We start from the raw sequence: 26303 nt of genomic DNA, 5'->3' as shown, positions 1-26303 counted from the left end.
TTCAGCCCAACCATTATGATTCAACTTACAAGTGAGCAACGTCTGGAGGTAGCTTGGGACGATAGAAATCTATGCTATATGATACACCAAGCATTCCACTGTTGCAGGCCTTTTGCCATGCCACAGCGAGTAGAAGGCAATGCGTCGACCTGGGCATTTCAACTCTTCTGATCGTGGAGCAATCATGGGCCCTGTATCCCATTTCGATGGACTGTGAGTGGCTCTATGGATGTTTTCTGAGCATGGTTGAGTGGTGGAAGAATAGGGTGAGAGGGTGGAGCTGACGATTAGCAAAGGTGACAGCAGAGAGCATTGAATGGATAGTAAGGCAAGAGATTGAAACAGAACACTTTCCACAGAGACATGTTTGACCGTGACAGAAGAGATGTATCAAAGCACTTAAATAGCCCGACATACACGTTCTTCAAAGCAAACACACACACCTAAAACTCAAGCATCCTCACTCTGTTGCAAACAGAAGCCTAAAATGTGTTGTTTACCTTTCCAGCCACCCATTTTTGCCTGAGGAGAAACAGAGAACACATGATTCAGTTAAGCAAAGAATATTCATTACTAGCAGAGTAGGCCCAACAAACCACATTTCTATTAAGACATATTACTTTTGAATAAAAATACAATTGTTAGAGAAGGTCAAGCAATGCTATTAACTGATTCACCTAAAAATCCTATTAAATCCTTAAGGGAATACAATTTAGGTTTCAACAAAATGCCCCTCTTTTTGGCTGTAACCAATCTCTTCTTTCATCAGATATTACAAAGACTGTCTTTGGGATTCATTGTTCACGCATGAAATAGGCATTCTTTTTTTAGTGGGACCTAAGAGAGTGATTATTTGTATTTTGTTTTTCATATTAAAAATGGTCTGCTTATTGAAAGAAGGTTCAACAGTAACAGAAACAAATGGCATTTCACAAAGCCTGCCGGCTCTATACAATCTGCCCATGTACTTTCCATTTTGACACACAGAACTTAAAATGGGTCCTGGCTACCAATAGATGGGAGTAGCACTTTGACTCAATTTACATCAGGGTACTCCTAAAGCAAGATGCAAAAACACTGCACTGGGATAAAAGACCAGATCGCCATTAACAACCACATTTTGGAAAAGAAAACAACTTCCCAATGGAAGATGCATAATAAAAAATAACAACAATGTTGTGGGGTAACGGCGGCAATGCCTGATATTTTTGAGGGTGTTATTTACTGATGCACAAAAGTCCTTGGACTTTTTCAATCCTGACGTGCGTTCAAGGGTATTTCTCCATAGAGAGAAATGTGAGCTCTTGTCACTTTGAGATCCGGACAAATCTGGTCAGAGTGGCTAAAATCCACATAAATATGGAAGTTCGAAGTGCCCCAACTATACCCCCGCCAGCCTCCCCCCACCAACTCTACAGCACACTATCTCCCCACCAACTCCACAGCACACTATCCCCCCTCCGGCCTCCCATCGCCATCTCTCTGGCATGGCCACTCAAGGAAATAAGTGTCTCAGAGTCCATTACAAACGTGGCCTCTGGCCCCGGTGATCTTGGGCGCTGAAGGGCATGTGTCTGACGCCTCGGTGTGCGCTGCTGGGACTCCTGTGTGGGAATGGTAGAAGTGTAAGGGATTGAGCCGGCCCCTGTATCTGTTTGCATATCAACTATTTGCTCTGGCGGAAGGCCTCTGTCAGTGTAGAGACACCTTGAGTCATCTCCCTGACCCTCTTGACATATAGTGTCAGGGCGGTCGTACTGGCAGTTGTCTCGGCTCGGTTCCTTGCGATGACCCACACAATCCTGCAGGTGACCCCTTGGATGCTGTCCCATATGGCATGCAAGTGTTCTGAGTGTGTTTGCCCTATTGCCTCCATCTCCCTCTGTCTACGCTCCATCTCTTCAAGCCTCTGGAGCACTGTGCTGCTAGTTGGTGTGTGCCATATGGGAGGGGGGCTGTGCAGTTTGCCAGGGCTGCCATCAGGGGAGCCATAGGATGGGGTATCCACATCTGCCTCAGGTGTGTGAGCATGCTGTCGGCCATGAGGCCGCTCAGGTGTTGGGCTAAGCTGCCGGTGATGAGTGCGCTGAGGGGTCTGTGGCCCTTCTGCATGTTGCAACACCGGGCTGGTGTCCCTGTTTCTCCACAGTCACCCGGCCTGGAGGTGTGGCCTCTGTGTCAAACCCTTCAGCTGCAGAGTCAGTGCAGTGGGCCTTGCAGTGGTTCTAGTGGACTGAGGGGTGGATGTTGGCATGGCCTTGCTGTGTTATGGTGTCTCATGGTGGGATATCCACCTTGGCTTGGGCAGACTGCGCCATTACGGGGTGACGGTTTTGGTGGCGGACATTAAGGGCCTGGATGTGCCTCTCCCAGATGGGCCTGCCCCCTCATCCTCCTTGGATGCCTCTGGAGATGCATGAGTGCCTGTAGGTGACATAGGAAGTGTCAGGTATGGTTCCCCCACGTGTGTTGGCATGCAATGCACATTTGCTATGGTACAGGGTGGGACCCCTCACATTTGGGCAGATGGGCATGGTTGGTCATGGGAGATTGCAGTTGGGTCCAGCATCAAGGGGATGGTAGCAGCAATGAGTGTATGACACATGGCCAGTTGGATTTTGGCCTGGGGGGGCAGGGTGTCCATGCTGGGGCAGCTGATACCATGCATGCTTGTGGTCCTTCATGCCCCTGCATCCCCTCCAAACATGGGGCCGACCAACTGGGCCCGCAACATGCTGGTGTGACTTCTGCACAGTGTTGTGGTTGCTCACACACCACAGTCCCGCTAGCACAGGGTGCACCAGCAGGTCTGTGTTGTGCATGGCACTTGGATAGGTCACCCCTTCACGCTGCTGTAGTGCACATGGGCACCCTTGGTGCCCTGCCCCGTGATTCAGTCCACCCTGTTGGAATGCCTAGCTACTGGGTCTGCTGGCATGTTTCCCTGTCCGCTGCGGCATCTTATTCTGGAATGTCATATTTGGTATGCACTTGTTTTGGGGGGTTGACTCACCTCCAGCCTCCTTGCTTCTGGCTCCTGCCTCCGCACCTCTGACTTCCTTGATTCCCTCCATGTCCAGCACTGTGCTGCGCTCTCAGACGGTGAGGACCAGTGGCTCCAAAGTTTCTCCTGTGGCAAAGGACTCCTGGCAGTGTCGCGACAGCAGCCCATGCACCCTGACCCTGAGGTATGTCCAGCGTTTGCAACAGTCCACCCCATCATGGGGGACGCCGGCCACAGCTGTCACTTTCTGGCTGATGGCATGCCAGATGGCTGTCCTGCGCTGTGCTGATGTTTTCCTTTGGCGAAGGCCATATAGCTCATCAGTGTGGGCCACAACTTCATCGGTCAGGACCACCAGCTCCACCTCACTAAACTTTGGTTTTCTGAGTTGATTTTCAGCCACCTTGCCTCTGATCGTCCCCTGAGACATTCTGGCGTGTTACTAGGCCTAGATGGCTGCAGGAAGTGGAAATATTTGATGGATTTTGTTTTTCAAAATGGCCACCGCAATGCTTTCCATTCCGGCAGCGCCGAAGTTTCGGTGGTAGCCCTTATTTCGGAGCAATTTCTGCTAGGCACTTATAGCGTTACCACCAGATAGGGGTGCACGTTCATGCCAGGTTGTGATGCGGCAGTAATTCCGCCGCAGAACCCGGGGGTAGTGCTATTTCCGTTCGGTGGAAATTGCAATGGATTACAGCCAGAATTGTGATGAGGGCCATTGTGTAGAACTTGAAGGCAGTCTCCTAGGATCAGCACAGTGCTACATTATTTATTATTAGTTTATAGTGTAAGGGCCAGAAGTAGGGTGTTCTTGACACAGTACAGGTGACATTTTTACTTTAACAAACATCCTGACAGTCACCTTAGATCTTTAGTTGAGGCAGGGAACCCCCTCTTAGATCTAGGGAAAGATAGGTCAGGTTTCCTCTTGCTTAGTTTTTACTAATAAAAGTCTAATGCCCCAAATATGCCAGCTTTGTGTGAGAGACCTTCTTCTGCATCATTACATAGCCCATTGTATATTCATTTTGTATGTCAGTGATCTGTCTAGGGAAGTTGAAGAAATAAGATACTTCCCTCTGTGGCGGCATGGAAGGAAGAGTCTGACCAAACGCTGGCATAGTGATTGCTATAAACCTTTATTAACAACCAACAAACCTCTCTATCCCTAACTAGAGGTGGTTTCCCTACCTCAAACAAACTAAAACTTGCGCAGTCATTAAGTCTGTGTAGTCCAAATCAACAGTTCACCGTCCTAGTCCAAACTCCTATTATATCCCTACCACTTGAACACAAATCCTAATTTAAGAATAGTTATTTCTACAGAACAAGGAGAATGACTCCCTTCTTCTGGGTATGAGTCTCTGAAGGTGCAGCGTTCTCAACTTCTAGAAATATTCCAAGGTTCACAATCAAAGAAGAGGTTCCAAGGTTCATAGCCAAATGAGACAAGGTTCCATAATATTCAAGTGGGGCTAGGAGAATGACTTTCTTCTCCTACCTTGTTGACCGCTCTTTATAAGGCTCCTCCGGGCTATTTCTATTTTAACTTCTTCAATATTTATTGTGGTTCCCTCCAACAGCTTCTTCCACTCTCTAGTTTCTCTATCTTGCCCCCAACATGATAAAGAGGTTCCCTGGCTCGTCCTTGCCCTACCAGTGCCACACTCTTGTGGAACTGGCCAGGGAATGGCCTTGCATGGTGTTCCACTACTTTCTCTTCTTATTCTTCTACTTCTTATACTTCTTCTGCTTCACGATTATCAGTCTCAAACTTTCCTGGCCCCCTCCCAGATGTATTCTTATTCCTGTTATCTTCTCTCTGGGAATGCTTCACCAGTTTCACCAGTAGCCACAAGATTGTTCTTCCTCCCTCTACTTCGACTTCTCTTTGTAGGTCAGCTTGTCTTTTCAGACAGGTAGTATTAGCAGTCTAGATGCACGTTGCGGCCCAGACGATACACCCACAACAGGGCACGCAATCTATTCTCAGTTTCTCTACCTCAAGGGCGCCGGCTCCCAGCCAACTCACAAAATGCTTCTCAGGTGTCCCGCTGCTTGTCTCTGCTGCTCTGGAGAGCTGCCTCTCTGCAGTCTCCCAAAGCCCAGTTTCAACCTTGCGGGATTCTCAATGGTGTACTCTCTCCGGATTCAGAACAATCCTTCTTTACTGTTTTATTTAAATAGCGGTACAGCCCCACCATAACGTCAGATCAATTGACAACAACTGGTCGGGCACTCTTTCTACTTGATTGCACTGTGCTTGCAATCTTCTTCGTCCCTGTCCTCATCACAGCGAGATTGCCTGACAGTTTACAATAACCCATGGTTTCAGACTGCATCATAGGTAGAGAAGGTTTGGATGTCATTAACCCATGGGATCGGGAGTTAGAGGTGCTGTGTCCAGGACTCATGTCCTTTTCCCAATGCGGAGAGTTCCTCCATATGAGGTCCCCCTGCATTTTTCCACCCGTAGCGGGACTATTGTTTAGCAGCCGCAACTCCCTAGCCTCATGGAAAGGGGCTACCCTCTGGGGAGGAGTGACGCCATCTGAAGGATCATCAGACCTCCCCTAATTGGTCACAAACATATCAGATTTTTGGCCTTTGCTGATGTCAAATTATTTGATACCACAACAAATTGGATTGTGGTGAGTCTCATCTGCACAGAAAAGTAACTCATTTGTAACAACCTAATGATGACTGTTTCTAAAACATCAGCAATGATGTTCAAAACAAGGAAAAAACAGTTCAACCATTCATGGGTTATGAGGAATAAGAATCTGCAAGTTACCAATTCCCTGGTATACCTAGGATATGTCATCATCAATTCAGCAAAGAAGGATGAATGGCACAAATGTAAAAGGTAAAATACAAATACTGTAGATATTCATGAGTGCTGTTAATGAATTTCTATCAGCAAAAAGTTTCTTCCAACTATCACCTAATGTCTTGTGTAACAGACACTTTGGCAGCAAAAGATCTGGACAGTTTGTTATTTTGATAGATAGATTCTGTAAAATTGTAGTCCTTGCTTTTAATAGAATAGATTGCTTTTTTAAACTGTTTTATATTTGACTTGAACATTCTTAACGTTGGGGTATTTTAACAATTGAAGTGTTGGGTAACAGAACGCCAGGGTCTGTGATGAGCCAGTTGTTGGATTTTTTAGGATTTAGGATTTTAGCTGTGACCTAAGCTCAGAGAAAGCAACTTGCAGCCCACAATCTTGATAGTGAGGTCGTGAGGTTGCTAGGCAGTATTGTATGCCGCAAACTACAGTCCCAAGTTTCTTGTAGTTTGCAAGCGTACTAAATCACACGTCAGGCGCGTAAATGCCGGCGCGTACGGGCCGGTTTACTCCGGTGAGTGCTCTGCTCTGCATCCCCTCTTTAATTTGCCTTACTATTCTTTTTATCTTTCTAGATTTTATTTTATTACATTATTCTGAACGGAAATGCTATCCTCCAATATTAGCAAGGGAGAACAGCTACAAGGTGGGAGTACGTTGAGGCAAGAGATGGGGAATGCCCATCAACATGGGGAAAAAGAAGTAAATAACACAAAGTCTCAGTCTAATCAATGGCTGAAGGTAGGGTTACTTAATACTAGATCCTTGAATAAACATGCGTCCAATATAAAGGAAATGATTATGGAGCAACAATTAGACGTTTTATGTGTCACAAAAACGTGGCTTAAGGACCCAGTAGGGCCCACATGTGACCTTGCGATACCAATAGGATATATTGTATACAATATAAATAGAGAAAGGGGCCAGATTGGGGGAGTGGCAATCATTGCTAGAGAAACGATAAAACTCTTTAAAGAGAATATGAGTTGTGAAGGATGTGAAACACTACATCTGAAACTTGTATACACACCCAATAAATGCCTAAACATTATAGTTATTTACAGACCGCCATCCTTGGTTTCAGATTCTGAAAATGAACTGTCATGATGCCTACCCCCGGGGATCCAGATCAAGTCCAGCAACCCCGGAAGCAGGCATCAAGTTATTCCAAGCAAGCCCAACAACCCCTGCTAGGGGCTATTTGGGTGCAGTCCTGGCGTCTATGGCGCAAGGCTCATATGGAGAGTCAGTCCTGGCACCATAGGCGCCAGGCTCATAGATTAAAACTTAGCTGATGCAGACCATGCTGCAAACTTACCTGATGCAGACCATGCTGCAAGAGCTCCAAGCCAAAAGAGGCTTGGAAGGGACTACTTTACCTAGGGACTATTTTTTACTCGGGTGGGGGGTCGAGGAGGAATACTTACCTGGGACTACTTTGGAGGCTATTTAAACCACGCCCGAATAGCAGCACACGCTTCGCGTTATTCTGCATCCAGCAGCGTAACGCTCACCGTGCCTGCAAGTCTGCATCCAGTTTTCTGCCACGCCCGCCTCGAGTCTGGAGCTCCTAGAAAGAGGGAGAAAGAAGGAGAATAGGTTAGAACAAGAGCAATACCTTTAATCCTTACCTGAATTCCCGATCCACCGTGCCTTCGAGCTGGAAGAAAGAAGTTATTTTATGCGCGTCGCCTCGCCTGCTGCAGCGTTGCGCTGAACTCACCGGCCTTCGCAGCATCTTCACTATCCACCACATCCTTCTGCGTGTTCCCGCCACACTCCGGCACCTAAGGGGAACACAAGAACATCAAGGTGAGCCAAGGGAATAAACAGAGGCAATATTAGTTACCCCCATAGACTTACCTGATTTTACCACCGGGGGTACTATTCCTCTTCACGGGTCGGCGCAGCCTCCACCGCATCTTCGCCGCACCCCGGCCCCTAAGGGGAACAAAAGGACAGCAAGGTGAAACAAAGGGACAAACAAGGGGAATCCTTCTCACCACAACAGACTTACCTAATTTTACCGCTGGAGGCATTATTCCCCGAGACTTCATAATTTCTCTCAGCACCTGAATAAGGGAGAAAGCAACAGGTTACATACTGACATTATTTTATCGAACTGTGTTGGATAATACAAATCCTTACCTGAATGTAAGACAAGAGTGAAAGTCAGACATTTGAACTCTTACGAACTATATACTTACGGCGTCTCGCCGGAAATCTCAGAGTCAATATTGTTCTGGAACTCACCAATTCCTTCGAACCAGTGAAGCAACTGGTTATCTACACGCCCCTGTGCTCAATGCAGGATGGAGAGCTCATCTTTCCAAACCATCAGGTGAGATTATAAGAGGGGACATTAAAGGTGATCAGTGGGGAGAACAGCGAGGGTGGGGGTTAACACTCAACTCCACGGGTGGTTAATTCCCTTTCTCCATTTGCAGAAGAATACTCATACGGGCCAAGCAAACGAAGCTAGGTGGGCTAGTCCAGTCTGTCATCCCGGCACTACGCGTCACATTGGTGGAGACCGCAGCTGTCCAGTTCAGATCAACGCTCCTGTGGGAGACAGGTGAGCGTAACATGAACTCTGTTCCCAACTAAAAAGATTGAAATCACCCAATTCCTCGACTCTACCTATGGGAGATTTCAACTAATGGAGAGGGAATGCTAAAGACAAAGATGCTACCTCACTAGAAAAAACTCTAGAAAACTTAGATTTCAGCATAGTGAACCAGGAGCCTACTTCATCTCAAGGAAACCAATTGGACTGGGTTATAACCCAAAACCTTCAGGTTAAGTTAGTAACTACAGAACCATGCATATGGAGCGACCACTTCCTGGTATCTTTTGAAGCTTTTTTGGAGACTAACAAATCACAACATAATCCACATATCAAGGTTGAGAGCAGGAATTTTAATAATTTGAAGGAGGACCAGTTACTACCCTGCTTAAATGATATTCTGTCAACGATACAGGATAATGATAGTTGTGAAACTATGTTAAATAAATATACAATAATAATCCAAACGTTGGTGGAACAAGTAGCACCACTGAAAATTAAAACTGTTAGGAAGGAATGTAAACACCAGAAATGGTTCGACAATGAACTGGAGAAACTTAAAATAGAAAAAAGAACTATTGAAAGAAAATGGCTACAGGACCATACCAAGGAAAATAAGGACAACTGGAAGATAGCTAATAAAAAATACAGAGATGGTATAAGAGAGGCCAAAGCTTATTTTTATAACAAGGAAATCGAAGCAGCATCTAATGCCACTAGCAAGATATTCGAAATACTAAAACAAGTTGAGAAACCCAAATCACTTAGCCCTCCTTTTATACCAACAAAAGAAGACTGCGATACAATACAAAACGCTTTCTCAGCCAAAATATTAAAGGCACGACAAAAGTTAATGAAGGCAAGAAAACATACAGGTATATCAACACCGGGAAAAGATAGAGCCAAACAGAAAGGTTTAGACTCTTTCAATTTCTCTATGATATCTGAATTAGAAACGATCGAAGTATTGAAACACATGAAACCTACCTCATGCGCAGAAAATACCTTACCTTCTAAAATTATTCTGGAAAACAAAGAGCTGTTCGCCCCCGTTTTCCCAAAAATAGCTAATGCCTCGTTTAGTGAAGGTTTAGTACCTAAAGATTTTTTTAAAAAAGTCACCATAACACCTCTAGTTAACAAGGCAGGCCTGGACCCTAAGGTCCTGCCAACCTTCGGCCAATCACAAACTCTAATTTCATTCTTAACATTTTAGACAAAATTGCAACAGGCCAGTTACTAAAACATATTGAAAAAATAGACTCTCTACATAAACAACAATCGGGATTTCGGCCAGTTCATAGCACGGAAACAGCTATGCTGGACCTTCAAAGCCACATGTTAGAACTAATTGATAAAGGTAAAACAGGTATGCGTTTGCTGTTAGATCTCAGCGCAGCGTTCGATTTGGTGGATCACCAAATATTGATAAATGCAATGAAATGCACGGTAGGATGTTCTACAGCAGCACTGGACTGGCTACTATCATTCCTTTCAGAGCATCAAGAAAGAATACTTTGGGGAGACCTGTTCTCAGAGGCCATTGCAAAAATGTTTGGAGTGCCTCAGGGAGCTAGCCTCTCACCATTGCTATTTAACGTATACATGAGTAGCCTATGCGATGTATTGGACGAAATCGGCGTATTCTTTACAAACTATGCCGATGATACGCAGCTAATAATTGAACTAGAGGGCAACTACATCAGAGATAATGAAAAGATAGCAAATGCATATAGTAAAATAGAATCTTGGATGCAACAGAATTGGATGTGTCTTAACGATTCCAAAACAGAAATCCTGATATTTGGAACCAAACAAACTAAAACCAAGTTAGGAGAAGAGTATAAGACATTCTCCATCAATGAAGCAAAAATCCAAGTTTCAAATCAAGTTAAGACCCTAGGAATGATGGTCAATGACTCAGTCAGCAAGTAAACTATATAAAAATACGGCATACTATCTATGCCTGATGAGGGTTATTCGACCTTATCTGAATGAGGCGAATATAGCCACGGTCGCTAGAGCAGTGGTCTTATCAAGATTGGACTATGGATATGCCTTGTTGTTAGGAGCCACTAAAAAGGATTTGGCAAGATGCCAGGTTATTGAAAATGATGCAGTGCGGATTGTAAAGGGACTTAAGAGAAAAGAACACGTGACCTCGGCACAAAGAGATCTCCATTGTTTCAAAGTAGAGGAGAGGGCGAACTTCAAAGCAATGACTATAGTCCCTAGATGTTTGTTTGGTGACTCCCCTCAGTACTTAAGGAATCTATTAGTGGCATACTCCCCGCAGAGATACTTACGCTCTGCTGGTAAAGGGCTCCCTATAGTAACAAAACAGAAGTTAAAGGCAGGTCTGGGCAGATCATTCAGCGTTTTAGCGCCCCAAAAGTGGAATAGCCTCCCTATTAAGTTGAGACTAGAGGAAAACACTATTTGTTTCAGGAAAGGTTTGAAGACACAAACCTTTCCTGAAAACCTTTTTAAGTGACTCCGTAGGAAATGGTACCAGCGCGTCTAGAGTTAGCACAGAGAAGTGTTAGCCACAAAGTTATAGGTTGTGTTGTCTTATGTCAAGCGCCCTGATGCCTAAGGGCTTTCGGCGCTATACAAGATTATATACATACATACATACATACATACACACAGGTTGGAAGGTTGAATATGGAAAACCCCAAAGCCTCCCTCTGGTAGCCCTACGGTTAAAACTAGGACTCCAATCATTGCACTCAATTATGTATAACCAATTGATGATATTTCAGAAAACCTTATATGCCCCAACAGGCTCCCTCTGTAATGTTTTACAGGGTATCCTGAAGAATGGTTTTGCAGTTTTGGGATGCATGATAGTGTGAAAACAAAATCAAAATATCGAGGCTGAGTACCCCAAAAGGAAATACATAGAACACGGGTTACAAAGGAACATACAAAGTACTTTATTTTATACTGAATCCAGTCGCTAAGAACAGAGCAAAAATCAGATAGCTATCGGCCCTCAGTACAACACAACGAACTCCAGCGTGGTTCAATATGTTCAGTGAGAGACGCTGTACATTAGAATGCATTGGCTTTTTATACTATTTGTGAGCACGATCTCCAGCCCCACTTTGGGTTAATATTCCACTAATACATCACCGATCTAGGGTTCATGCCAAGTCTCGCACATCCGCATATAACTGGTTTGCTTTTAATACATATATCAACAAGCCTATACGGCAACTGTGTATTCTGAGATTTTCCATGTAGGTCTTCTTAAACATTAATACAATGTAGTTAAACAAGTGTTCTACGTTCAGTATTTGAATACATTGTTCTTATCGTATACTCGTGGATTAGTTTCATTGCACGAGTAATCCTTTACACACAGGTCAACGAAGGACAAGGTCTCAGTTCACGACCTCAACAAGTGGCCTGGAGGCGTTTTACATATTAGCTACATACAGATGTCAAGACGGCCATGTTGTATTTTGGAATGACATCGTCCACCATTTTAACTCACAGGGTGACTTTTACAAAGCAAACCTAAAATGGCAGATTGACCTAAAATGGCGGCTTACATTGATTCTAAGGTCAGGACCTTGCAACACGGATTCCTTCGCAAGTGACTTGTGAGCAGCTTGGTGTAGGCCAAAATACATATATTTATTGCGATAGGAGGCACGATATAATTTCTCTTTTTACAATAGGTGGAGAGGTATGAGGGAGCTATGGGATAAATAATATGGTGAGATTGGAGTGTAAGACTAAGAAATGAGTGGAAGTCACATTGTCATTAAAGGCAAGTTAAGGGTGACAAATGACCAGAACAAGGACGATGAAGAGAGGTTAGGTAGGTAACCGATGAGCAGGTTTTCATCATAAGTAAGTAGAGAAGCTGCTAGTGATGGGAAGTTATGTTTCAGTGAGACATGCTGTGTGAAGTTCAGGATTCTGCTGGTCAGGACATTGTTAATTTCCTGAGAATGCTTGATTGAAGACTGAGAATTACATGGGACAGTCAGGGGGAGGAATTGGTGGTATGGTAATTAGGGTGAAGGTAAGGTGACTAAATAGTGTCAGGTGGCATAGAAGCCTGCACGTTACTCGTCCGGTGTTCGGTCAATGGCGATTCCCATGGCGATTATGGCAATGGGCATCCTGTGGGCACTACAACTATCGGCACCCCTCAAGGTCGCAACATCTGTAACGTTACGTCCATGTAATGATGTCACCATGGACACGTCAAGTTCATGACGGTGCTCGGCGGGGCACCCTCGCATTGTGCAAGAGCCCTTTTAAAGCTCAGAGGAGGGAGCATCTGTGCTTCTCAACTAATGTGAGTGGCGTGTTTTGTGACTAATCAATCTAGTCAGTTTGGATCTTTGCCTGTTCAGTGGAACTTTTTTTCATAACATTCTGTACCTTTGCTTGGCTATTCTGCTTGCTGATTCCTAGTCTATTTTCCTGGATTTCTTCTGCTGTTCTGTCCTGGTTGGCCTGATCCAATTGTGGTTGCATTAGGCTTGGACTTACCTCCTGTTTTGGTTCTTCTGTTGCTCCCACTCGGGTCCTTCCTTCTTGACCTTGCTATTATTCCTGCGGACTGTACAAATGGTCCAAATCAACGTACGTCTAGTTCAGTCTCCTGCTGATCTCCAAGTGCCTTTAAACGTACTTGTGCCATTGGGTGTTGGGTCCTCTCAGGCTTTTTTACTTGCGGCACAGTTTGCATCAAGGTTTACAACATCGGGCTGATCTATGGATTTCCTTTATTGAGTATTGGTTTTTCACAAGAAAACTGGACAACATGTGGTAGGTGTTCCACTGTGCGGGTACTGGTCAGTGACCTACGGTTTAATGTACTGAACGGTCCTTATAGTGCTGTGCAGTCATTCCAATGATTAGAAGTTCCAATCCTGGATCGCTGTCGGTTCCTGCCCTCACTTTCCACCAGATAGTTCGAAGGCAGGGATATTTTATCTCTTCACTGTAATATCAGGAGAAACGTATTTTGTCTATATAACGCTGATCAGAAACCTCTGCACCTGCGAGACGTTCGGCATGCCTGACAGATAGAGACTAACTGCACACAGTAAATATTTTAATTTGTTAAATGTCACACAACTAGGGAAAATAAAAGAAAACAGGCAAACATCTCCCTCATATCTTATCATTTCTGACACCGATTCTCTTTGCAAACTCTGCCTCTGTTCCTTGCATACAAGCTTGCCACATGCACACCACCTAACTGTCATAGCCATAATCTTGCATTCAAACCCATTTTGTACTCATCTTTAAACCAAACCAAGTTGCATCTAAGGAGTCACTCAAACCCTTAAAAACAGTTGCTTCTTTAGTAGATATACGTCACGGTCATTGCATACTTCTGAATGGTTTGTTTTCTGAACTCTAGTGGGAATGTATTTAAATGTGCTGTTCTAAGGACAATGCACAGAATCAAATGTTCATCCAACAGAAGGCCCTTTAGGGATATTATATTTTCCACATAATGAGCCATTCAGAAAGTACCACAGATCTGTTTGAGGACTTAGTAATTTATTGAACACATGGATGGTGGGAAAGTAATTTCTGATGGCCGTCAGTAGTTGTACTGTATTTCCTATAACTTTAAAAAAAGACATTTTATGTAACCAGTGTGTTCCCTGCATCCAGGGAAATGGAAAAGTAGCAGAGCGCCACCAGTTCTATCTGCTGCCAACATTTAGTCAGACAGGGAGATCCTCCATGGGAACTCAGAAAAAATAGTTTGGGAAGATTACACAATTTTGGGGGTGGGTTAATGTTCATGGGTAATTCCTGTTAGTAGCACAAGTTATTCTATCTACTTTTCATGGGGTAGGTTTTAGGCAAAACACTGAACCTGCCTGTGTTAAAATATTTGTGCTCATACCAGTACGGTGTAAGTGGCACAACAGTTTTAGTGGCCTTCTCCTCTTCAGTAAGGTAATAGACTTACCTGCAATCTCGTCAATGGGAACTCGGTACTTTGTCTAAAACAGGAAGAAAACAAGCTGTGAATGTTTTCCAATCAAGTGTCAATGGAAGTTTTATAAACACTCCCGCCTTCCCCTGAACAGTGTCCTCCTCTGGTAAATGGATCTCATTACACACTGTCCTCTAGTCAAACCATTTTCATCTTTGTTCTTTTTACTCAGATGCTCAGAATTTAAGACAATCATGACTATTGAAGGCCAAATATCTGCATCAAAGTTGAATCTGGATTCAACAACATACCTCCCTTTTTACCTTTCTTCACAGCTTTGCCAATGAAAACTAATCTGCACTATTAACTAATGTTTCATAACAAAGCTGTAACACGCAGCTCATAGATCTGTTAAATGTGTGTTCTATCTGCTGTGGTAACAAGAATCTGGCACTGCGACACAACATTCACAAAGCATCATCTTAAGGACCATGCACACGTCTTGTGTTTTCCAGTACTAGTTACCTTACACACTGTTCTACTGTTAAACCACGCCTATGTTCTAGAATAGTCTTTGGATTTCCAGTTAAGGACTTTACATCTCTGCCCGTAAAATTGACAGACAAATCATGTAATGCAATTTCTATATCTATTTGTACCATTAGACAGAAATGGATGAATGTCAAGTCCATTAAGACTGCGATGGATAGAGAAATGTCAAATCATGCACCTATGAATGAGGGAAATACATTTCCGAACCATTAGAATAGATGAAGAAAATGGAGGGATGGTGGACATCCTAACATGCAACATTGGTTGAATGTACTGATTCACCATTAAAGGGGTAGAATGAAATCTCAAAACATAGAGGCATGGATGGGAAATGAACCAAAGAGACACGGGTGATGAGTAGTGTCTCATACCATAGAGCTTTGGCTAGGGAAACAAACCATAGAGTAATGATTTGGAGCTAGGGACACTCAAACCACAAAACCATGAGTGGGTGGTAAAGAATCTCAAACCACAGAGCTATAAGTCAGAGGTGTATAATTTCAAACCAAAGAGTTATGAGTAGTAGGTCTAGAAAGTCAAACAATACAGCTATGTATGGGAAATTAGGGACCTTCGAACCATGCAACAGCCTTGGATGTGTGATATGTTATTTTAAGCCACAAAGAAAAGACATAAGGCCTCATTAGGAGGCAGGCGGCCACATAATGAACGGTGCCAGTACGGGACTGGCACCGTTCATTACGGGCTGCCCAATTACGAGGACTGCTGCGGGACGAGCTAAGGAACGCCTGGTCAGACCAGGCGTCCTTAGCGGGTCCCGCTAGCAGTCCATGATGCTAACAATGGGCCCGTCATTAACGGGTCCGTTGTTAGCATCCTCCCCATTCCCATTGAGCCCTATGGGGCTCGAATGGGAATGGGGAATGGTTTTTTCCAGAGCCCAGAAAAGGGCAATAACAGGGTCTGCCAAGGTCAGCATGACCCGGTTATTTCCCTTTTCTGGGCCCCGGAAAAAAATAATTACCGGCGGCAGCCATGCCCTTAATAAGGGCACGGCTACCACCAGGGTCCTAATGAGGCCCACAGATCTTCAAACTATGTCACCATGCATTGGAGACAGACTGTGGATCATCAAACATGTGGCTATGACTCAGCAATATATAACCTGAAAAAATACAGCCATGGAGGGAGGGTATAGATTTTAGCGTTAACTCCCTGTTGCAAGGGCTGGAACGGGGGGTAATGGCCCAGCAGCACAAGTTAGCAGCCCGAGTGAAGCGAGGGCCTATAACGAGGGCACTGGGCCATTATCCCCCCATTCCGGCCATTGGAACAGTGATGTTAACGCTATTAGCACCCCAGGTTACCAAATGGGTAACCGGGTTGCTAAAAAAAAGTATTTTCAGTCATTCAACAGGATGTGCGCAGCGTCCCGTTGAATGAATGAAAAAACGTAACCAAGATGAACGCTATGGTTATAGAAGGTGGAGCTCCATACGGAGCCCTCTTCTATGACCATGGCGGCTGAAAAGGGAAGCTGCTGCGGTGGTGGCAGGCACCGATACCACAATCAGATAACTGGGGATGGGGGGGGGGTGGGTTGGGATATTTAAAATAAATAAATAAATAAAGCTAAGGGAGGGCAGGCGAGGGAAGATGGCAACCCGTGTTGGGGGAGGCAGCCTGCAGGTTCCCTGGAACGCAAGCTTAGATTACAGGTTTCAGCCCACTATCTGCGGAACCTGATTGGCTGTGCCTTCCCCCGATCCCCTGCCCAGGTGCTAATCTCAATGTATGTCGGTACAAATGAAGGTAAACTATCCTCTCTCCAACCACGCAGGCATGCAGGAAGCATCTAAACCTCAATTGAAACACATCTGAATGTGATTGATAAGGAATCTAAAATCATTCAGCCATGGTTGGAGGAGTATGGATTCTGAAACCAAAATGCCATGAATAAGAGGTACACAATCTAAAACCGCAAAGCTTTGGGTTTGATGGATAGATAAATCTAAAAACATTCAGCCACCGATAGTGCAATATATACTCTGAACCATAAGCCATGGAAGAAGGATATCACATCTTAAACCAAACACTATTGGTAACATCTCAGGTCAGTGACTAATAGTCACTTTCATCTGAATGAAAACATTTTTGGTTACTAGTTCATGTTTCTAAGAAACTATTTCCATGATGGACTGTCGTTCACCCATGCAGGGTTTGCTCTTTACCATCGGACCTAGCAAAACTCAGGTAAGAAATGCTACCCGTCAACATCACACAAACCATCCCATTTATTGCTCATTAGCAGCTCCAATCTCAGTATTAGCGCTGGTTGTCAGAACAGTGAGCATTTTTGATGATACTTACCAAACATTGCATTATCTCTTTTTTCACAAGCCTGGGAAGAAAAAGGAAATAGAATTATCAACATTTACTCCTTCACAAAATGTTTCTCATGCAGGTTCTACACAGTGTGTGTGGTTTCTAGATGGCCGCTGGCCAGAAGTCAACTTATTATATATGGTTCTTGAGAAAAACCATATTCCATATGGTTCATAATAGAAAGATTCCATAGCTATACATTCTTAACATAATATTACTCCTAGAATTACTGTATCAGCAGTGGAGATTACTCACTCAGTGTACAGGGCAGAGTACCCACTTGCCCCTGAGGAGATTTCGCTAAAAGAAATGAGAAGAAATATTTAATTGATTAGCTTACATAATCTTCTACATTATTACATAATGTCCCTGCAAAAAGGCTGTGTGGCAACAAAGTCAGTGCAAAAAGGACGTGGTTTGCAGGGATATTACCACTGTGAACCTGTGGGGGACACTCCCGCAATCCCTTTAAAAAAAGAATTCCCCCAAGGGGAGCAGGCGACAGCCCCGCTCCCCTTACAAATGGTCACCATACATAATGTTGCTGCAGCCTTTTCCCGGTGACTATTTGTATGGCGACTATTTGTGTGGGGCTAATATTACCGGATACCACCCCATATCTGTGCAACTGAAGTCAGATCCTAAGTGAACTGCAGTTCTGCAACTTACGAAAGGGATAGTCTGTCCTCCCCACCTTCCACAGACATGGAATCTCTGAAAGGAAAGGTGAGAAATGTAAGCCTTGCTTGTAAGGTCCTAAAACAGAGATGGTAGAACAAGAAAAGCAGCACATTTCTGAACAAAACCTGGGCATTCATTGCTGGTCAACTGCCAGCCACCTGCTACTCTTCCATCCCTCTACAAACACAGACGCACAATTGTTGGCACTGTCTATAGAAATTCTATGGGGAATGTGAGGGGTAGTAATGTGAGGCTCACGACTGTATTGAGTTTTATCAGGATTTTGTATTTTATTATGTACAAAATATGAACAAAAATCCTAACTAAACCTACTCTACCAGGGGATTCCTTACCTATTCTAATATCTAAGGGAAAAGCTCCTAGCATTCACAAAACAAACCCTCACCATAAACACTATCAACATTCAAATAACATAAATACAACATACGCAAGAGGTTACAAAACACCCAGTGTCTTGGATGACTTCTCGTGGTCCTGGGCAGGTCTGGCTACCCCAAGAATGTCCAAAGTCAACTTTCTCCAAGTAACAAAAGTCTCAACAAAAGTCCAAGGAAACAAAAAGTTCACACAAATAAAATCCACTGGATAATGTGCCTTCTTTGTTGGGAGAAATACCTCCTTCTTTACAGTTCCACAAAACATGAACAGCACCAATGGTGCTTCATGATATGATATGATATGATATGGTATTTGTAACGCGCCTATACACAAGTGTTTCAAGGCGCGACGAGGCAGGGAGGGGGGGAGGAGGGGGGGAGACAGACGAAAACGAGGGCACGCAGACAGGAAGTGAGCGGCAAGCACAGGTTACCACAATTAGAGCAAGCCAACAGTAATGCGTATTAGGTACCGGGCCACCTAAGTTTGAGAATCCTGCGAGGGGAGAAAAAAGCACCCTAGTATACCAAACCTATGAATACAGTGAGGCAAGGCCCCATGTGGATGTAACCAGGAGAAGGAGGGGTGGGCCGGGGAACGGAGAACAGGTGGAACTGGCGCCTGGCGTCCCCTGCGGACACCTGCAGACACACAGGGAGCCGCACTGTAGGAGTCGCCCTTGGCCTGGGGCCCTTAGCCGCAGGGGCTGCCGGGCAGAGGGCTGCCCAGGAGGGGGGAGGTTATAGGCAGAGGGAGAGGAGGGGGGGGGGGTTGGGCGGGCAGGGAGGCGGGGAGGGAGAGGAAGACCAGGAAGTGGGAGGGGGGAGCAGGAGCAGGCAACAAACACCGCGCTAGGAGCGCGAGCAACAATTCTACTTTTCTTTCTAAAAAAAAAAACAGAACAAAACACTCACGGAGGCCCAGGCAGGGCTTCCAGGCCTGCTGATCCCCTCAGGCCACCGGCGACCGCTCTCCACGCTCAGCTGGGGAAAAGAAGCGAGCGTGGGGAACGGCCGCCGAGTAGGCCAGAGGGGAGGCAGGCACACAACCAATCAGAGGGGGGGGTGGGCGGGCGGGGAGGGAGAGGAAGACCAGGAAGTGGGAGGGGGGAGCAGGAGCAGGCAACAAACACCGCGCTAGGAGCGCGAGCAACAATTCTACTTTTCTTTCTAAAAAAAAAAACAGAACAAAACACTCACGGAGGCCCAGGCAGGGCTTCCAGGCCTGCTGATCCCCTCAGGCCACCGGCGACCGCTCTCCACGCTCAGCTGGGGAAAAGAAGCGAGCGTGGGGAACGGCCGCCGAGTAGGCCAGAGGGGAGGCAGGCACACAACCAATCAGAGGGGGGGGGTGGGCGGGCAGGGAGGCGGGGAGGGAGAGGAAGACCAGGAAGTGGGAGGGGGGAGCAGGAGCAGGCAACAAACACCGCGCTAGGCGCGCGAGCAACAATTCTACTTTTCTTTCTAAAAAAAAAAACAGAACAAAACACTCACGGAGGCCCAGGCAGGGCTTCCAGGCCTGCTGATCCCCTCAGGCCACCGGCGACCGCTCTCCACGCTCAGCTGGGGAAAAGAAGCGAGCGTGGGGAACGGCCGCCGAGTAGGCCAGAGGGGAGGCAGGCACACAACCAATCAGAGGGGGGGGTGGGCGGGCAGGGAGGCGGGGAGGGAGAGGAAGACCAGGAAGTGGGAGGGGGGAGCAGGAGCAGGCAACAAACACCGCGCTAGGAGCGCGAGCAACAATTCTACTTTTCTTTCTAAAAAAAAAAAAAAAACAGAACAAAACACTCACGGAGGCCCAGGCAGGGCTTCCAGGCCTGCTGATCCCCTCAGGCCACCGGCGACCGCTCTCCACGCTCAGCTGGGGAAAAGAAGCGAGCGTAGGGAACGGCCGCCGAGTAGGCCAGAGGGGAGGCAGGCACACAACCAATCAGAGGGGGGGGTGGGCGGGCAGGGAGGCGGGGAGGGAGAGGAAGACCAGGAAGTGGGAGGGGGGAGCAGGAGCAGGCAACAAACACCGCGCTAGGAGCGCGAGCAACAATTCTACTTTTCTTTCTAAAAAAAAAAAACAGAACAAAACACTCACGGAGGCCCAGGCAGGGCTTCCAGGCCTGCTGATCCCCTCAGGCCACCGGCGACCGCTCTCCACGCTCAGCTGGGGAAAAGAAGCGAGCGTGGGGAACGGCCGCCGAGTAGGCCAGAGGGGAGGCAGGCACACAACCAATCAGAGGGGGGGGTGGGCGGGCAGGGAGAGGAAGACCAGGAAGTGGGAGGGGGGAGCAGGAGCAGGCAACAAACACCGCGCTAGGCGCGCGAGCAACAATTCTACTTTTCTTTCTAAAAAAAAAAACAGAACAAAACACTCACGGAGGCCCAGGCAGGGCTTCCAGGCCTGCTGATCCCCTCAGGCCACCGGCGACCGCTCTCCACGCTCAGCTGGGGAAAAGAAGCGAGCGTGGGGAACGGCCGCCGAGTAGGCCAGAGGGGAGGCAGGCACACAACCAATCAGAGGGGGGGGTGGGCGGGCAGGGAGGCGGGGAGGGAGAGGAAGACCAGGAAGTGGGAGGGGGGAGCAGGAGCAGGCAACAAACACCGCGCTAGGAGCGCGAGCAACAATTCTACTTTTCTTTCTAAAAAAAAAAAAAAAACAGAACAAAACACTCACGGAGGCCCAGGCAGGGCTTCCAGGCCTGCTGATCCCCTCAGGCCACCGGCGACCGCTCTCCACGCTCAGCTGGGGAAAAGAAGCGAGCGTGGGGAACGGCCGCCGAGTAGGCCAGAGGGGAGGCAGGCACACAACCAATCAGAGGGGGGGGTGGGCGGGCAGGGAGGCGGGGAGGGAGAGGAAGACCAGGAAGTGGGAGGGGGGAGCAGGAGCAGGCAACAAACACCGCGCTAGGAGCGCAAGCAACAATTCTACTTTTCTTTCTAAAAAAAAAAAACAGAACAAAACACTCACGGAGGCCCAGGCAGGGCTTCCAGGCCTGCTGATCCCCTCAGGCCACCGGCGACCGCTCTCCACGCTCAGCTGGGGAAAAGAAGCGAGCGTGGGGAACGGCCGCCGAGTAGGCCAGAGGGGAGGCAGGCACACAACCAATCAGAGGGGGGGTTGGGCGGGCAGGGAGGCGGGGAGGGAGAGGAAGACCAGGAAGTGGGAGGGGGGAGCAGGAGCAGGCAACAAACACTGCGCTAGGAGCGCGAGCAACAATTCTACTTTTCTTTCTAAAAAAAAAAAACAGAACAAAACACTCACTGAGGCCCAGGCAGGGCTTACAGGCCTGCTGATCCCCTCAGGCCACCGGCGACCGCTCTCCACGCTCAGCTGGGGAAAAGAAGCGAGCGTGGGGAACGGCCGCCGAGTAGGCCAGAGGGGAGGCAGGCACACAACCAATCAGAGGGGGGGGTGGGCGGGCAGGGAGGCGGGGAGGGAGAGGAAGACCAGGAAGTGGGAGGGGGGAGCAGGAGCAGGCAACAAACACCGCGCTAGGAGCGCGAGCAACAATTCTACTTTTCTTTCTAAAAAAAAAAACAGAACAAAACACTCACGGAGGCCCAGGCAGGGCTTCCAGGCCTGCTGATCCCCTCAGGCCACCGGCGACCGCTCTCCACGCTCAGCTGGGGAAAAGCATGGATGACTTCCTTCCAAGAAAGAACAGATGAATTTGACAAAAGTGTATTCTTCCACTTAGCCAACAACTTCTTCACTTCGGAAGTCTGCAGTGTCTTTTATAAAATTGTCAGGATGTTCTTGCTTCAGATTCACTCTTGTCTCAACCAACTTCCTTCTATAATGTGACTGTGAGAAAAGCTTCCTTGGCCCCACAGCTAACTTCAACAATCGACAGCCACAGTCTTGTTGCTGCTACAACCTCTACTGCTTCTCAATATGCTTCTTCATGGCAACTTTAAAAGTAGGCATTACTACAAGACATCTTCTTCCTCCACAGGCTGCCAAGCCACCCTTCTTTCTCTCTCTTCAGAAAGGAGAGCCTCTTTGCCTGTCTTGCAGCAACCATAGATTCTGCTTCACTGTGGTGAACAGGTAGCCAGCTCCCTTCCCCGGCGTTATGTACACCTGGTCTTCAGCGGTTACCCCATAGTGGTCGTGCCACTCCCCCAACTTTGGATGTAGACGTTTGGGAATGAACATGCACTCTAGTTACCCGTGCGTGACAGAATCACTCTACATTCGCTAGTCATCACACACAAATGTCTCTCTAACTCAGCCCCAAAACACCTGGCAGATACATTCTCTAGATATCAGTCAAACAGACCTACCAGATCTAACTACCTCAACCAACTCACCATCCAAAATACAACCTAAAAATGGCAGGAGGCTCCAGTTTCCCAGTGCTAGCGGCAAAATGCTGGAACTCCCATCCCCCAGACATAAGAGCAGACCTTCTTTTTGGTCCTTGAGAGCCAAGACAACATCTTGGCTCTTCCCCCAGACTCCTATTTAGCATAGCTAACTCTCTTTTACACAACATATGGCCTACATCTGTATAGACAAACTGCACACGATGTCATGCTCTTGTATCCTTGGCTATTGGAACTACTGTAGATCTATTGTAAATTTGTGAATATGCCTGAATCCTGTATCTCTGTAAAAATGTGTTGTTTTTGTTTGTATGGTGATCTGTAAGCCACCATGTACCCAAGTATAAGCGCCTAGATACCCTTGGGTTAGGTGTGCTATATAAGTAAATAAACTAAACTAAACACTTTCAACTACTTCAAAACCACCAGTGTATCATTCTTATGCACATCGGATTTGGCTTTCATAGAGATCCCTCTATGGGACTGGGCACTGCTTGGTCTATCTTCAACGTCTACTATGTCTTTCTTCTGCTGCTTCAACCTTTTATGTGTTGCAAGGTAATTGTTCACAATGGAAACCACAATTAGGTGCACACAATCAAGTTTTAATATTGAACTGCTACTTCAAATAAAGACTCGTTCCCACCTTTCGGTCAGAACTCAGACTCCAAGCCACAGGGAAACCATGTCTAATGCATGCAGTCCCCTTAACAATACCTGCAACTCTTCAGGAAAGTAATTTTCGCTTTGCTTCAGCTACCAGCAGCGTCCTCCGTGCTAATCAGAGACACGCAACCGCTCGGCAACAAGAGGCCTGATCATGAGTTGGGCGTTAGCCCTTAAATGCGGCGGTAATGGTGTTACCGCCACTTTTAAGGACTGGACCTATCACAAGTCTGGCGTGTTTAGCCCAAGCTCAGAGCTGAGGGTAAACACGCTGAGAAAATGCCAATTTTCGAAGCAATTACCGTCAGTGGTATTACCACGCAGTAATTGCGCCGAAAAATTCCCCAGTTCTATATCTTTCATGGTAATTAGTCTTAAAGTAGGAATGAGATTACCATTGTTTATAACATTCACTCTATTAAGAAGTTCTGGTTGGGCTTAAGGAAATATTGCTTCATATCATACAATAATAATAAGGTTACCCACTGACCAACCATCCAGGAATTGGTTTCCGCCAAAGCACCTTCATTACCTGGTGCTTTGGTGGAAAGAAGTGTAAGCCTTCCGACGCATAACATTTATAATTAAACTTGCATACACCCTAAGGTCAGTGGTCTTGTATTCTTCTCCAAAGCAGCTGAAGGACTCCTGGCTTAATTTAGCTTTTCAATAGACTTTTCATGGTCACTGTTGCCTTCACTTATGAATATCCTTTGATATTTGTTTGATATTATTGTTCCAAATTACTTGCACTTCCTTTAATGATAATGATGTGTTATTTATATAGCGCTTTAGCAAAAGTACTTTGCGTAGAACATATTTGCATACAATATCACCCAACCGAAGTTGGTACTCACGTATTGGCCTTGGAAAAATGAAAAGGTGAGTTGGCCTTGCCGGGATTCAAACCTGCGACCTGCTATCTTACCGACTTTCTAGGTAATGTGTTTATCTTCTGAGGGGATGGGGCTGTGGCTGTTGCCTATCGTCTCATGAGTAATGTAATGTAATGCAATTTGTCATTTGTATAGCGCCTTTTCCCATTAGTATGGTGGCAAAGCGCTGTGGGTGAACGCCCACGGGGAACCGATGTCCAAGGTATGGGAAATTCATCAGAGAAGTTTAGAATGCATTTGTGCATTTTAGCCAATACGAAGGAGGGTAGGGGGTGGCTAAGTCCCTGCTAGCTACCCATATCAAGCTGACATGGGAATGGCTGCTGAGAGGAAGCCTGGAGACTTTGCGAGTGCCGGAGACTCAATACGTGTCCAGCTAGACCAAATTTCCGTCATGGGGTAACTGCATTCTTATGGCAGAGGTGTTGTGCGATGTGTCTTCAAAATCGTGTATGATAGCAGATGCATGCAGGTGGGTGGCCTTGCCATCAGCTATCTTCTGTAAGCATGGAGTGTGATGTACCTGTATGTTCTTGTTGGTTTCTTAGTTTTGTAGATGTGGTGTGGATTCTGTCCTGTGATCTTCCAGAGTTTATTCTCTGTGTTGCTCAGTACATTTCATGGTGAGTTCATTGCAGATCTGGCCTACCTGAGAGGTGGTTAAACACACAAAGTGTGGCATTGGGGTGTCAGGATGCGGGGGGAAAACTCCAGGTCTTGAGGGCCCTGCAGAAGTCAAGGTGATCCTCTATGCGTCAGACGCTGAGGGGAACTGTGTTCCAGATTGAGGGGGCTTGGACGGAGAAGGATGATCCCCTTTTCTTGATGATTTGAAGTGAGGAGTGTGGTGCCAGATTGCAGGATTCTGTTGGGTTGATAACGGATGAGTTTCTGTTGAAGGTATTCAGGGCCTTACTTGTGGAGGGCACGGTGGGTGATGCACATTGATTTGAAGGCCCGGGGCAGGTGTGATGTGCTCTCTGGGGCTAAGGGCCAGGAGGAACCTAGTTGTGTTTTGGAACCGTTGGAGCTTTCTCAGTTGAAGAGGGCTAAGCGGTGGGTTGGGGGATGAGAGTTGTCTTCCAGTTGATTTAAGTTTTTTCCGGGATTAGGAGGAGGTGGTTAACCATCATCCAGCGGTCGATGTGTGAGAGGCAAGATCCAAGGTCAGGATGGGGGACGGAAGCGGTTTTAGGGATCTTGAATATGATATGGGTGTCGTCTGTGTAGTTATACCAGGTAAGGTTGTGTGAGCAAATAAGGCCAGGGAGGGGGCTCATGCAGAAGTTGAAGAGTAGGGTGACAGGGCGGGTTGCCGAAGTGAAGTGAGGAAGGAGCGTGATTTGTGATCTGTTAGCAAGGAATGAGCAATGAAGAACAATGGAGAAGTTATATCAATGCATCCTTTGCACCTCTGAGGGTAATTCCTCTAGGTAAGTGACTTCATGATCATCCAAATGGTCTGTTGTTTTCACAAAATCTGACATTTGTAATATTATGAACAAATTATTTGATTTAGGGACCCTTGGCCAGGACGTGTTCGCAAATGCAGTTTTGAAAAGTGTCCTATGTTTTTAGACTGAGGTTCTATATATTTTGTATTGAATGATAATTAATACAAATGAACAGCCCCTTACAAGAAATCAGTCTATTTTTATTTCAATCCATAAAACAGGTGTTGTGAAAACCTCACTTATTTTAGACTGATTGCATTGTTAGACGTTCCAAGAAAGATCTTTATGAATCTATTATTAAAGGAGTTGGATGAGTGGGCCTCTAAACTCAACACTTTGTCACTTCTTTGCATGAGTCTAGGCCTTTCCCTTTGCAAGATGGAGGGAAGGCTCAGGGATTATGCAAGAATTATGATGTCAGCATTTAGGTATTGAGAACCCTTGTGAATTCTATAACTGCCCTTAATCAAAACGTGCTTAGGAGAAAAACCCGTTTGAAGAGGGCTCTGAGTAGGCCTCATTTCTTTGGAGATATTTGGACGATTACCGTGTTAATTATTTGAAACAAGGAACTCAAGTGGTAGGCAAAAGAGAAATCATTTAATGAAAGAAAGAACTTTTAGTAAGAATGTTACTATTT

General features: G+C 46.2%; 1 protein-coding gene and 1 long non-coding RNA gene across 2 annotated transcripts in view; both read right to left on the bottom strand.

Annotated features, from left to right (window-relative positions):
* LOC138472515 (trichohyalin-like) overlaps positions 1-26303 on the bottom strand; it is a 1377820-nt gene that overhangs the window by 441649 nt on the left and 909868 nt on the right. The window lies entirely within an intron of this gene.
* The window catches only part of LOC138473663 (uncharacterized), a 354182-nt gene continuing 342261 nt past the window's right edge, over positions 14383-26303 (bottom strand). Inside the window, exons 8-10 of the long non-coding RNA XR_011268834.1 lie at positions 17918-17962; positions 17234-17264; positions 14383-14417 (exon numbers count right to left, since the gene is read on the bottom strand). This is a non-coding gene — a long non-coding RNA (uncharacterized lncRNA). The remainder of the gene's footprint in view (positions 14418-17233; positions 17265-17917; positions 17963-26303) is intronic.

Source organism: Ambystoma mexicanum, chromosome 8, assembly GCF_040938575.1.
Source record: "Ambystoma mexicanum isolate Mex_15411 chromosome 8, UKY_AmexF1_1, whole genome shotgun sequence".
NCBI lineage: Eukaryota > Metazoa > Chordata > Amphibia > Caudata > Ambystomatidae > Ambystoma > Ambystoma mexicanum.
The sequence above is the reverse complement of the archived record's forward strand: the minus strand, read 5'-3'. Positions and strand labels throughout refer to the sequence as shown.